Source organism: Fukomys damarensis, unplaced genomic scaffold, assembly GCF_012274545.1.
Source record: "Fukomys damarensis isolate Sample0158 unplaced genomic scaffold, DMR_v1.0_HiC HiC_scaffold_30, whole genome shotgun sequence".
NCBI classification, from domain to species: domain Eukaryota; kingdom Metazoa; phylum Chordata; class Mammalia; order Rodentia; family Bathyergidae; genus Fukomys; species Fukomys damarensis.
Window position 1 is genome coordinate 7440484 of NW_022900942.1, and position 10119 is coordinate 7450602.

Genomic DNA, 10119 nt, shown 5'->3' on the forward strand with positions numbered 1-10119 from the left:
CTCACAGAGCTCACCAGTCTTTTCTGAAGACCTTCCCCCAGTGCTCGGTTCCATGGGCACATTGCTCTAGAGAAGCCAGAGCCTACCCTGAAATGTTAATCACTCCTGTTGATTTTTGTTATTTAGATGATTATTCTTAGCTTTGCTGAAGAATAGGATGATTTGGTTGGCAGCGGAAAGTAGAATCATTTTGTTTCTCACCACGGGAGGAGTAAAACTGACAACCTCCCCACTTCCCAGTGAGGCATAATTAGAAATTAGAGTTGCATCAAACTGTTCACTGCAGCTGTAAACTCTGGCAAGAAATTGATGAGCACCTTGAAAACCTGTCAGCACTAACTTACTGCGAGTGTATATGTATGTGTGTGTTTGTACCAATGCGCGCGCGCGCTTGTGTGGTGTGTGTGTGTGTGTGTGCGCATATATGTGTATTGCTGGGGCTTACTTTGACCATTGTATGAGAAGTCAAAATAGAATCTTTGGGGATAGTTCTTGAGGTATTGGAGAACTTCTTTTTTAAATGGGGGAAAAATATCTACTTACTCTTGATATCCCTGTTAGATTTGGGTTCTTATTAGCTTCCCTTATATGATGGTTTCACATCAGTATAAGTGAAACACAAAGGCATAGAGAAAATTTTGACCTAGGTTTGGGTGTCTGGGTCTTTTGTGACTCTGCCTCCTGGCTGTGAGCATGTGAGGTAGGTGAGCGGGTTTAGTAGCTTCAGCCATGTCCATGGCTGTCTTAGGCTCTTGCCCAACACATTCTCTGTGCATGAGATTTGTCCAAACAGATTTGCGGCTTGCACTAATGCGGAGATTATGTGTACCCGGCTGCTCCATTCTGTCGTTTGATAGATGGCGTTTGGGTGGAAGTTTAGTTCATTGTGAGTTTTTAAATTACAGGTTTAGTAAGAGTTTTTGATTATATTTCTCTAGGAATTATGTGACTGTATACATGGCTTTACAAAACACGATACATTTTAAGCATTTATTTGAAAACTTTTGAATTCAGTCAAAATAGTGTTTTGGGGACAGATTTAGATAATTACTAAGGCAACAATAAAATTTCACAGATTGGCTTGTGTTTAGACGCACGCTGAAAAGGACAGTGGAAAGAAAGTACCCCCAGGCTTTCAGTGCCCTGAGTTTCACTGGGAATTGTATTTCTGCTGAGCTCCCATGGGACACTAAGATTTGAGATTGTCTCTGGTGTGGCATCCTTTTCACTAGTCTTTCTACTACGGCCAGGTCAAGATTCTAATTGTGTCCTGTCTGTGTGATTTGTTACTGCAGGTACCCTCAGACCTCTTCCCCAAGTCAAAGCTTTCTGTGGAAAGGAAGAGGGACTTCCGAATACTGGAGGCTACACTTTCTGCAGTAACTATAACATTCTGGGTACTCTCTGTTGCCATGTGTCCTGGGTTTGCAGAGGAATGTAGACACCTGTGTGGGTGTAAATGGTAGCATTTTCCTATCCTCTGATTAGTAAATGCACTCAGAAAAATACACAACTAACAAGATTAACTTTTATGTCTGACAGATCATGGGTGATTTGGGCACCTGGTTGTATTATCAGTGGATGAGGAAAATAGTCACAGTAACATATCTTTCCACAGAGCTCCCGGTAGGTCTTAGAGGGGTGTGTGTGTGTGTGTGTGTGTGTGTGTGTGTGTGTGTGTGTGCAACCTGATTCCTGTACTGGATGATTCTGTGACTTTAGCAAGGGATCCGGCTACCTATAATTCCATTTCCTAAGCATTAAAGCCATGGTCTGTGCTCCATGAAGGAGGCATTATTACTCCATTGTTCCAATAGACAAACCTAGGCTGAGGGGTTGTGCAGGCCTGCTCAGAATAACTCAGTAGGGACTGGGAGGGAACACTCAGCCCAGACCTTTGTCTGTGTGTACAGGATCCTTCCTTTCTCTTCTACCCTGTTTCACCCCAAGAGAGGGCCACTGTCTTGAAGGGGACACTCCTTATTTCATTCCTCCTCAGCTGTGTACAATGTTGAAGGAATGATTTCTTCCTGACTCCAATCAGTGGAGAATTATTATTTTTAAAGGAGACTTAGCTTCATTGGAAACAACTTGTACACTGAGGTTCTAACTCTGTTACTAGCTAGGGTGATGTGTTTGGAAAGAGAGTAGTTGGTGATGTATTTAGTTATGGTGGGATTTGACTGGGTTAGGATGGACCCAGAGTCCAGTGACAGGTACCCTTAAAGCAAGGACATACAGTCACTGCCTCCTTCAGTCCCTCCATGACACAGTGCCTTCTTGCTCATGGATCCCTGCTTGCTCAAGAGACAAAGCCAGGAGCCCCATCCTGGGAAGGCTGCTGAGAAGACAGTCTGAGACAGTCTTGTCCACATGGCGTCCTTCACGCATTTGCTGCTGAATGGGGTCTTTCCACATCCAATCTGGCTGCGGAGCCTGGGGCTCCATGTGAGGGTGAGGGGTAGCTGCTATGGAGCTCTTGGGGACCCAGGCACCATCAGTGACTTTAGCTACATCTAGCTTTGGAGATTTTAGAGAGATCTAGATGGTCAAGCAGGGAGACAGAGTGACTCACCAAGCAGGCACATGCTCTTGCCTCCTGGGCAGAGATCCTGCCTTGAGGAGGCTAGGCAGAACCTGGCTGTCCAAGAATAGAGATCCAGACCCAGGGTGAGATCTCAGGCTGCGCCCCACAGCCAGGGTAAGAGCCTGCCCCGTCTTCTCTCCCTTCTCCATCAGGTTGCAGCACAGACTGCACTGTGCCAGCAGGAAGTGAGTCCCCTGGGTCACTGGGGTCTAACCCATGGCTCTTAATGACACATGATGGGAATTTTCTCCTCAAGGGATGATGTGGAAGCTTCCACCTCCATTGGCTATGTCCTTTGTTTTGGTTACAGAGATGTTTCCTCCTCAAGAAGGACCATGGAGAAAACAAGAAAAGCAAGATGGTGTGAACAGAGTGGGAGATGGAAGGCAGGATGGCTATGGAACTCAGAGTCAACCAGAAACAGCGGTGACCACACAGATCCCGGGTGACAGCAGGTTCCCCAGTGTGCAGGCTGCTACTGTGCTCAGACTGCAAAAGTGTGTTGGGGCGGTAAATAAACACCAGCTCTCAGAAGAATTGTTGGCAAAAGAAAATCCCACATCTCTATAGCAATTGTCCCAAGGTTTTGGGGACTCCCTGAACCACTCTGGGACCTGAAGGTGGGAGAAGGGGAAAGGACTTTCTGGGGCAGGGAGCATTCTGGGAGGTTTTGAGTCCCCCGAACGTGGAAAATTACTGTCCTTCTGACATCAGCATTGTTCTTCCTTCTACTTTTGTGGAGGTGGGAGATGCTGATCTGGAGAGCGTTCAGACCAGGAGGAGAACGTCTTGCCACCAGGAATGCTGGCGAATGAAGTCTGGATGCACCTGCAGCCATTCTGCTTTAAAATTTGCTTCTGCGAAGGGATGTAAGGTAAAATGAAAGACAAACTTCAAGGATCTTTTAGGGGGTGCTTTTATCTTTTTCTCTGGGGTTAGGGGAATGATGGGAAAAGGAAAGTAGTTCAAATCAGTGTCACTCCAAGGCCCACACTGGTACTCCATAGGTGGCTGGACCACAAACTCCATGCTGTGGCTGCCAGAACTACGGAAATAGTGGACAGCCCGTGGTGCCCTTCCCAAATCATTAGAAATGCTGGGCTTGGGGCACCCTCCCCTTGGTGAAACATGCCTGTTGTGTTTGCATTTTTCTACCTGACAGCTTTGGGTAACACACTAGAACTTGGCACCTGAGGATCTAGGGCACAGAGTAGCCAGCTCCCCAGCCTCAGGACCCTGGACCAGGGAGCACCAGGTCTGTGCGCAGCCCCAAAGGGCCAAGCTTCCAAAGCCACCACAGCCTCAGTACACCCCAGCCCTCTGTACCCCTTCTGCCTGCCATTGCTTTGCTGAAAATAACGCATTTAATCATTTGTCATAATTACAAGCGTCCTGATGACATGGAATGCAGGCCCGCCTTTGAATGCTGCCAAGCTGCTAGAAGCAGGCAGCGTGGGCGCTAGAGCGGGTACCCCGCTGCCAGGCTCCAGGAAAGGTCATACACGACTGTGGAGAGCCGCCCTTCCCAAATGATTGATCTGCTCGCAACAGAACTAATAATTACACAGCTCTTCATTCCCACTCGTCTCTGTAACATGAAATTTCTCTCAGTGTGAAGGACCTTGGCCACGTAGGAGTAAATTGGTGAACCATAAACCCACTAAGACCCCACAGGTGCAGTGGCCGGCCCCTCCTTCTTCATTTCTTGCTCACTGCAGGGATTTCCTGAAGACAATCAAACAATAACATGTTGGGTTCAGTTTTGTTTTGTTTTGTTTTGATGTATTTTTTTAAAAATCCACTCACTTTCAGGGGATCTTGATGGTTTAAATTCCCTTCTCTGCATCCCCAAATGTTTTCCTCATGTACATGCTAAACTATCGAGTCCACCTGAGGTTATGGTTTTATTAGGGAAACTAAAAATCACATCAAAATTAGAACTTTGATCTGAATATTAGATGTTTCTGATCACTCACTCAAGGTTTTCTTCACGTTTTTTCCCCAGTACTGAGAAATGAAATCAAGGCCTTTACACTGAGCTACATCCCCAGCTTCCTTCCTTTTTAATTTCTTATTTTGAGACAGGGTCTGTCTAAGTTGATAATTTTCCTAGGCTGGGCTTGAGTTTGTGATCCTCCTGGCTTAGCCTCCAAGAATGTTTGAGCTTATAGGCAAGAGCCATCCTGCCCAGTTTCTTCTTAGTCATTTTTTTTCAGCTTTAATTGAGTTTATTGGTACATTTTAGGGATACAGTACAGTTACATTCATTGTTGGGATCATGTACCTCTACATGACAAGTCTTGATTCTTATTTTTTTCCCCTTACCCCTGCCCTCTCTTCACCCCCTCCTCCCCTCCCCATCTACACTTTATTTTCATCTTTTTATTATCTCACATTTTTTTCTTTTCCCTTATTACCCTTCCCCTACCCATCCCATCTTCCCTACACCTTTAGCTCCTTTCTTCCCATTTCTCAATGTCAGTAATCTTATTAGGATCTTATGTATTATTGCAGATTATTCACACCAGGGAAACTATTCGGTATTTACACATGTGTGACTTATTTCTTCTTAGTCTTGAGGACTCCAAGTATCTACTGTTTCTGGAACCTAATTTAGATAATTGCCCTTTCTCCACAACTTTGGGAGAATTTCCTCATTTCTGAAACCAGCACATTATTACCTATGGTCCTGTGGCTGGGCTGGGCCTCCAGTGGATGACATGTTGTGCCAGAGTGCAATCCAGCTGAGTGATGAATCCTCCCCAGCTCTCCAACTCAGCTTCTTCCAGAACTTGAGATTGTCAGCTTGGTGGCCAGGAACAATAAACAGGAAGTGGTTCTTGGTGTCCTGTGGCTGCCACAACAAATTCCAGAGATGTTAACTTCTCCACAATTCCACAAGGTGAACATCCCAGATCTAGATGCCAAGGGAATGATTTTCCTGAGGTCCCTGCTTTTGGCTTTAGATGATTCTTCTCCTGATGTCTTTACAGGGTTGTCACTTTGTGTGTCTGCGTCTTAATCGCTCAGTCTTGGCCACCAGTCACTTTGGACTAAGGCTTCCCTGAAGATTTCATATCATCTCCACCATTTGCTGGAGCCCATTTCCAGGCAAGGTTGCTTCCAGAGGAAGTGGGGTAAGGATTTAGGCATGATCTAGGGGTGTGTGATTCCACCCATGTCACATGCGGAAACAATTCTGGAATGCAGCTGAACAAGATTGGGGCTGGTTTTACTCTATCTCTTATTTCCTCAGAAGAGCTCCCTGCTACTCTTCTCATTTTCACAGAGATGATCAGCTGTTCATCTCTCGCATATGAGAGAGAGCCAGGCTGGTGAGCAGTGTGCACTTCCTGGCTCTGTTCCTCACTGTGCCCTGGGGTGGGGCAGTTCTGAGACCACTGAGGCAAGGAATTGGATAAAGAGCCTGTGTTAGCTTTTCATCACTGTGACAAGATACTTGAGACATAATTTGAAGGAAAAAGGATTAATTTTTGCTCACAGGTCAGTGGTTTCCATGGTTGGCTGGCTCCATTGCTTTTAGGCCTGTGGAGAGGCAGAAACATCTTGGTGGAAGGACGTGACAGAGAAGCTGCTCACAGATGGGAGCCAGGAAACAGAGAGAAGGAAAGAGTCAGAGAGGAAAGGGCCGGGACCAGATGAAGTCCCCAAATTCACACCACCATGATCCTCTCCCTTCAAGTAGGTTACTCTTTCTATATTTCCACCACTTCCCAATAATGACATCAAATCATAATCCATGAATAGATTAATTAGTTAATTTTAGAGCCCTCATGCTCCAATCACCTCTCAAAATCTATCAGCTGGCTTTGGGGGACACTTAAGATCTCAACCATATCAAGACCTCAAAATATTTTCAGTGACTGAGTGATGTAAAATACTTTAAGTGTGGAAAGGCAGCAGCCAAATCCAAACTCTTTTCTTTTGTTTTATCATGACTGACAGCCTGGTGGCCAGGTTCCTGGACTTTGGTGCCTGTTGATGTGGGTTCCATTCGAGTTGGTGTGGTGACGAGAGCTCCTCTGGGGGATGTCTTGAGGATCAAATAACCTAACCAGACTGGATAGAGCTTGCAGGCAAGAGGATGATAAGTTTAAGCCCAGTCCAGGCAACTTAGTAAGATCCTGTCTCAGAAATAAAAAGTGCTGGGATATAGCTTAGTGTAAAGGCCCTGAGCTCAATCCCCAGTCTCTCTCTCTCTCTCTCTCTCTCTCTCTCTCTCTCTCTCTCTCTCACACGCACACACACACACACACACACACACACACACACAAGACACATTTACAGCCCAGCAGTCAGGCTTTCAATAGGACTTGTCCCTAGTGCTAAGGCATCCAATTCTTCTGCAGCTCAGCTGGGATGAGACACCCCACTACCCTGCTGGGCCCTGGTGCCTGGCATCTCTAGCCCTGCGTGCATGGTCAGCCCACAAACCTACCCTGCTGTGAACTTGTGCCATACACGTGAGCCCAGGCCTGGCATCTTCCATGGAACACGGAAGCCTAATGCACACACTTGAATCAAGATAATGTGTCACTATTGGCTCATTGGCCATTAGCACATGGAGCTCATGGGAGATGGGAGCACTGGAGTGTGACTTGGGGATGGGTGAGGACTCTGTTTGCATTCAATTCTTCCTGCAAATCCAAAGTATTAAAAATTTCCTTAATTAAAAAACATGACTTCCCTTAACTATGAAAGCTTTCTTAGTTACCCCACTTATTTGATTTTAAATTAAAAGAAAGATTTCCTTACTTGCAGAAAAATTCTTCGGAATGAAGTAGAGGATGATGGGGCCACAAGGTGGCTCCCATCTGGGGCCTAAGCAGGGGACACTTGCTACTCCCAGTACATGGTGTACCACACTCTCTCTTTACCCCACCACACTGGGTCCTGGTGTGGATGCGCCCACACCACGGAAAGAGTCCCAGCCCAGTGGTAGCCCACAGAGCACCTGGAAGTTTTAGGTGGATATCCCAGTGAAAGAGGTGAACCTAGGACAGGTATCCCTCTGCCAGCTGAGCTGCTTCTCTCCCTGCATTTAGTAGATCTTAGTGTTAGGTAGAAACGTGCTCAGCAGCTTCTCGAGGGAGGGGAAAACAGAGCACAATGTGCTCTCTCAGGAAGGACACAGCTAGGATTGCATTGCTCTGAAGATCCTCTGGAAGGAGGACAGCAGGAGAGATCTTTCCTGTGGCAATCAGAGGAGGGATTGTCCCCTCCTGCTCTTGGAAGCTGAGAAGAATGGAGTCAGGGTAGTAGGAAGAACGCCACCACCTCAGAGATCCCTAACTCATGCTAGGCTCCAAGTGGGACGGTGCCACCAAGCAGACCTTAACCTCTTTAGCTGTTAAACAGTCTCCAAAAGAGATGTCCACATTCTCCCTCACTAACCCATTTTCCTGCTTGAAAATCCTGTTCAGTGTCATTTCTATTATCTGACCCAAATTGCTGACTCCATGGTTAAACCTATTTGTCTCTCCCCAGGGGGAAGCTGATCACCTCCCTTTTTGCTTGGAGGCTGGGAACTTGATAACCTTCTTGGAATCATCCTTGAATCTCCTCCTGGACCCACAATTTAAACCGTTACTTCCTTGCAGATAATGGGGGCCCACACAATTAAGATTTCAGTGTGGTCTGAGAGGTACTGGTGTCTGCAGAGCCAATCTGGTTTATTCCTGGGTACTGAAAGTCCTACCTCTTTGGCTCTCCCAGTCCTCATAGCTGGCAAACACACAGTCAATACCATTTCCCAAACTGGAGGGGCTACTATTCTGTACTGCGAACAATCACTGGAGTTTTCCATGTGTCAGAGCCCCACTTGCCGGCCCCTTTCCTGGGCCTCTGATCTGCAGGCCTGGGTCCTGGGCCTGTGGGTAATGGTGGGGGCCATTGTTCTGGAGTGCAGGCAGCCACCACCTGGAGCTTACTGATACCCCTCTTGTCTTGGGCTGAGCATGTTTACTTAGCCCTCCTTGTTTCCTCTGCTTTCCTGCTTTCTGCTTTCTAATTCCTTCGGAGAGTTCTATTCTGCTTCTGCTTCCTCCTGTAGTCCAGGCTTTGTCCCATTGCCATCTTCTTGTTGTGAAGTGATGTCCTCAGGGGTGTCAGTCATCAGCCCATCCTCTCTGATCATCACACTTGCATCTTCTTCTGCCCAGGATAGGGCATGTGGAATGAAGGTGCTCTGCCCAGGAATCTGGGTGATCATCTACCACTTGCTTCAGCAACCTGGGCTACTACACCAGCCTGGTCCATGTGTTCAAATGTCTCTGATTTTTGACAAAATTGACTCTTCCATGTGTCTGGAAAAGTGGTTCCCCATTCCTTGGCTTCCACCCATGATGACCTATTTTAGTTATTCGCTCCTTATTAGAATCCTGCCACAATATGAAGTGTTCCTTAAATTCATGGAAATAAGAAAATAACTTTGGCTTTTGAATTTAAATGCACACAGCGATACATAATTGATCAAATGAGCTATGTACAAAAGCATCTTAAAGGAAAGGAGAGCTCCAAGTCAGCAAAACTGGAAGCCATTGGAAGGCTTTTGTTGTTTTCAAGAAACATTGTGTTAGCAGGTATGGTGGCACAGGACTATGATCCCAGTGCTCTGGGAGGCTGAGGCAGGATGATCCTAAGTTTGAGCCTAACTAGGCAACTTAGCAAGACCCTGTTCCAAAATTTAAAAACTAAAAATAAAAGAGGGCTGGATATGTAGTTCTGTGTGAATGGCTGGGTTCAATGCTTAGCATTACACACACACACACACACACACACACACACACACACACAATACAGTGTGTCATTAAGGAGGGGCTGATCATCTTAGGAAGCTGTGGATGGAAGAAGTGGGAGCCATTCCCTTTGTGGTGCCTGGGGCTGGCGAGTTGGTGCCTAGGGTGTCCACATCCCACAATTCATGGACCTAGGACCATTCAATCTGGTTCTAAGTCTGCTTGTGTCATTTTTACAGTTGTTTCTCTGTGCATCTTGCAATGGCCTCACTGATACTTTGAGAACTAAATCTGTTGACTTCTTCATCTGTTCTGTGTCCAGTTAACCTCAGCTGTTTGTTGGAGTTGCCTGAAGTCTCTCATTTTGAGTCTGCATTGTTCCTGTGTCTGCTTTCTTTTTGCCCCACCCCAAGCTCTGCTTCTCAATGGCTTTGTGTATGTCCCCATCTCCTCTCATCTTGAGAGGCACCTGCTGAACCCAAGTCCTGAGATTTTATTTGAGCTTCAGAGATCAGAATCAGACTCTAAGGTTATCTTTCCTCCAGTGGGGATGGTCAGCTCCTTTGTCAAAGATGAGGTAGCTGAGTACACCTGCAGTTGTTCTTGTGTGTTCCAGTCTGTTCCACAGAACCTCAGGCCTGTTTCTTTGCCAGTACCATGCTGTTTTTATCACAGTGGCTTTGTAGTATAGTTTCAAATTGGGAATTGTTATACCGCTGCCATGTGTCTGTTGACTAGGATGGCTTTTGCTATTCTAGGTCTCTTATGGTTCCA

General features: G+C 46.3%; 1 long non-coding RNA gene across 2 annotated transcripts; it reads left to right on the forward strand.

The window, feature by feature from the left end:
- Positions 1-1300: 1300 nt before the first annotated feature.
- On the forward strand, positions 1301-3422 carry LOC104849246. Of its 2 annotated transcripts, none has more exons than XR_776707.1 (3): positions 1301-1379; positions 2898-3207; positions 3330-3422. It is a non-coding gene; the product is annotated as an uncharacterized LOC104849246 (long non-coding RNA). The 2 variants fall into 2 exon arrangements; XR_776706.1 differs by having other exon boundaries at positions 1329-1397.
- The last annotated feature ends 6697 nt before the right edge of the window (positions 3423-10119 follow it).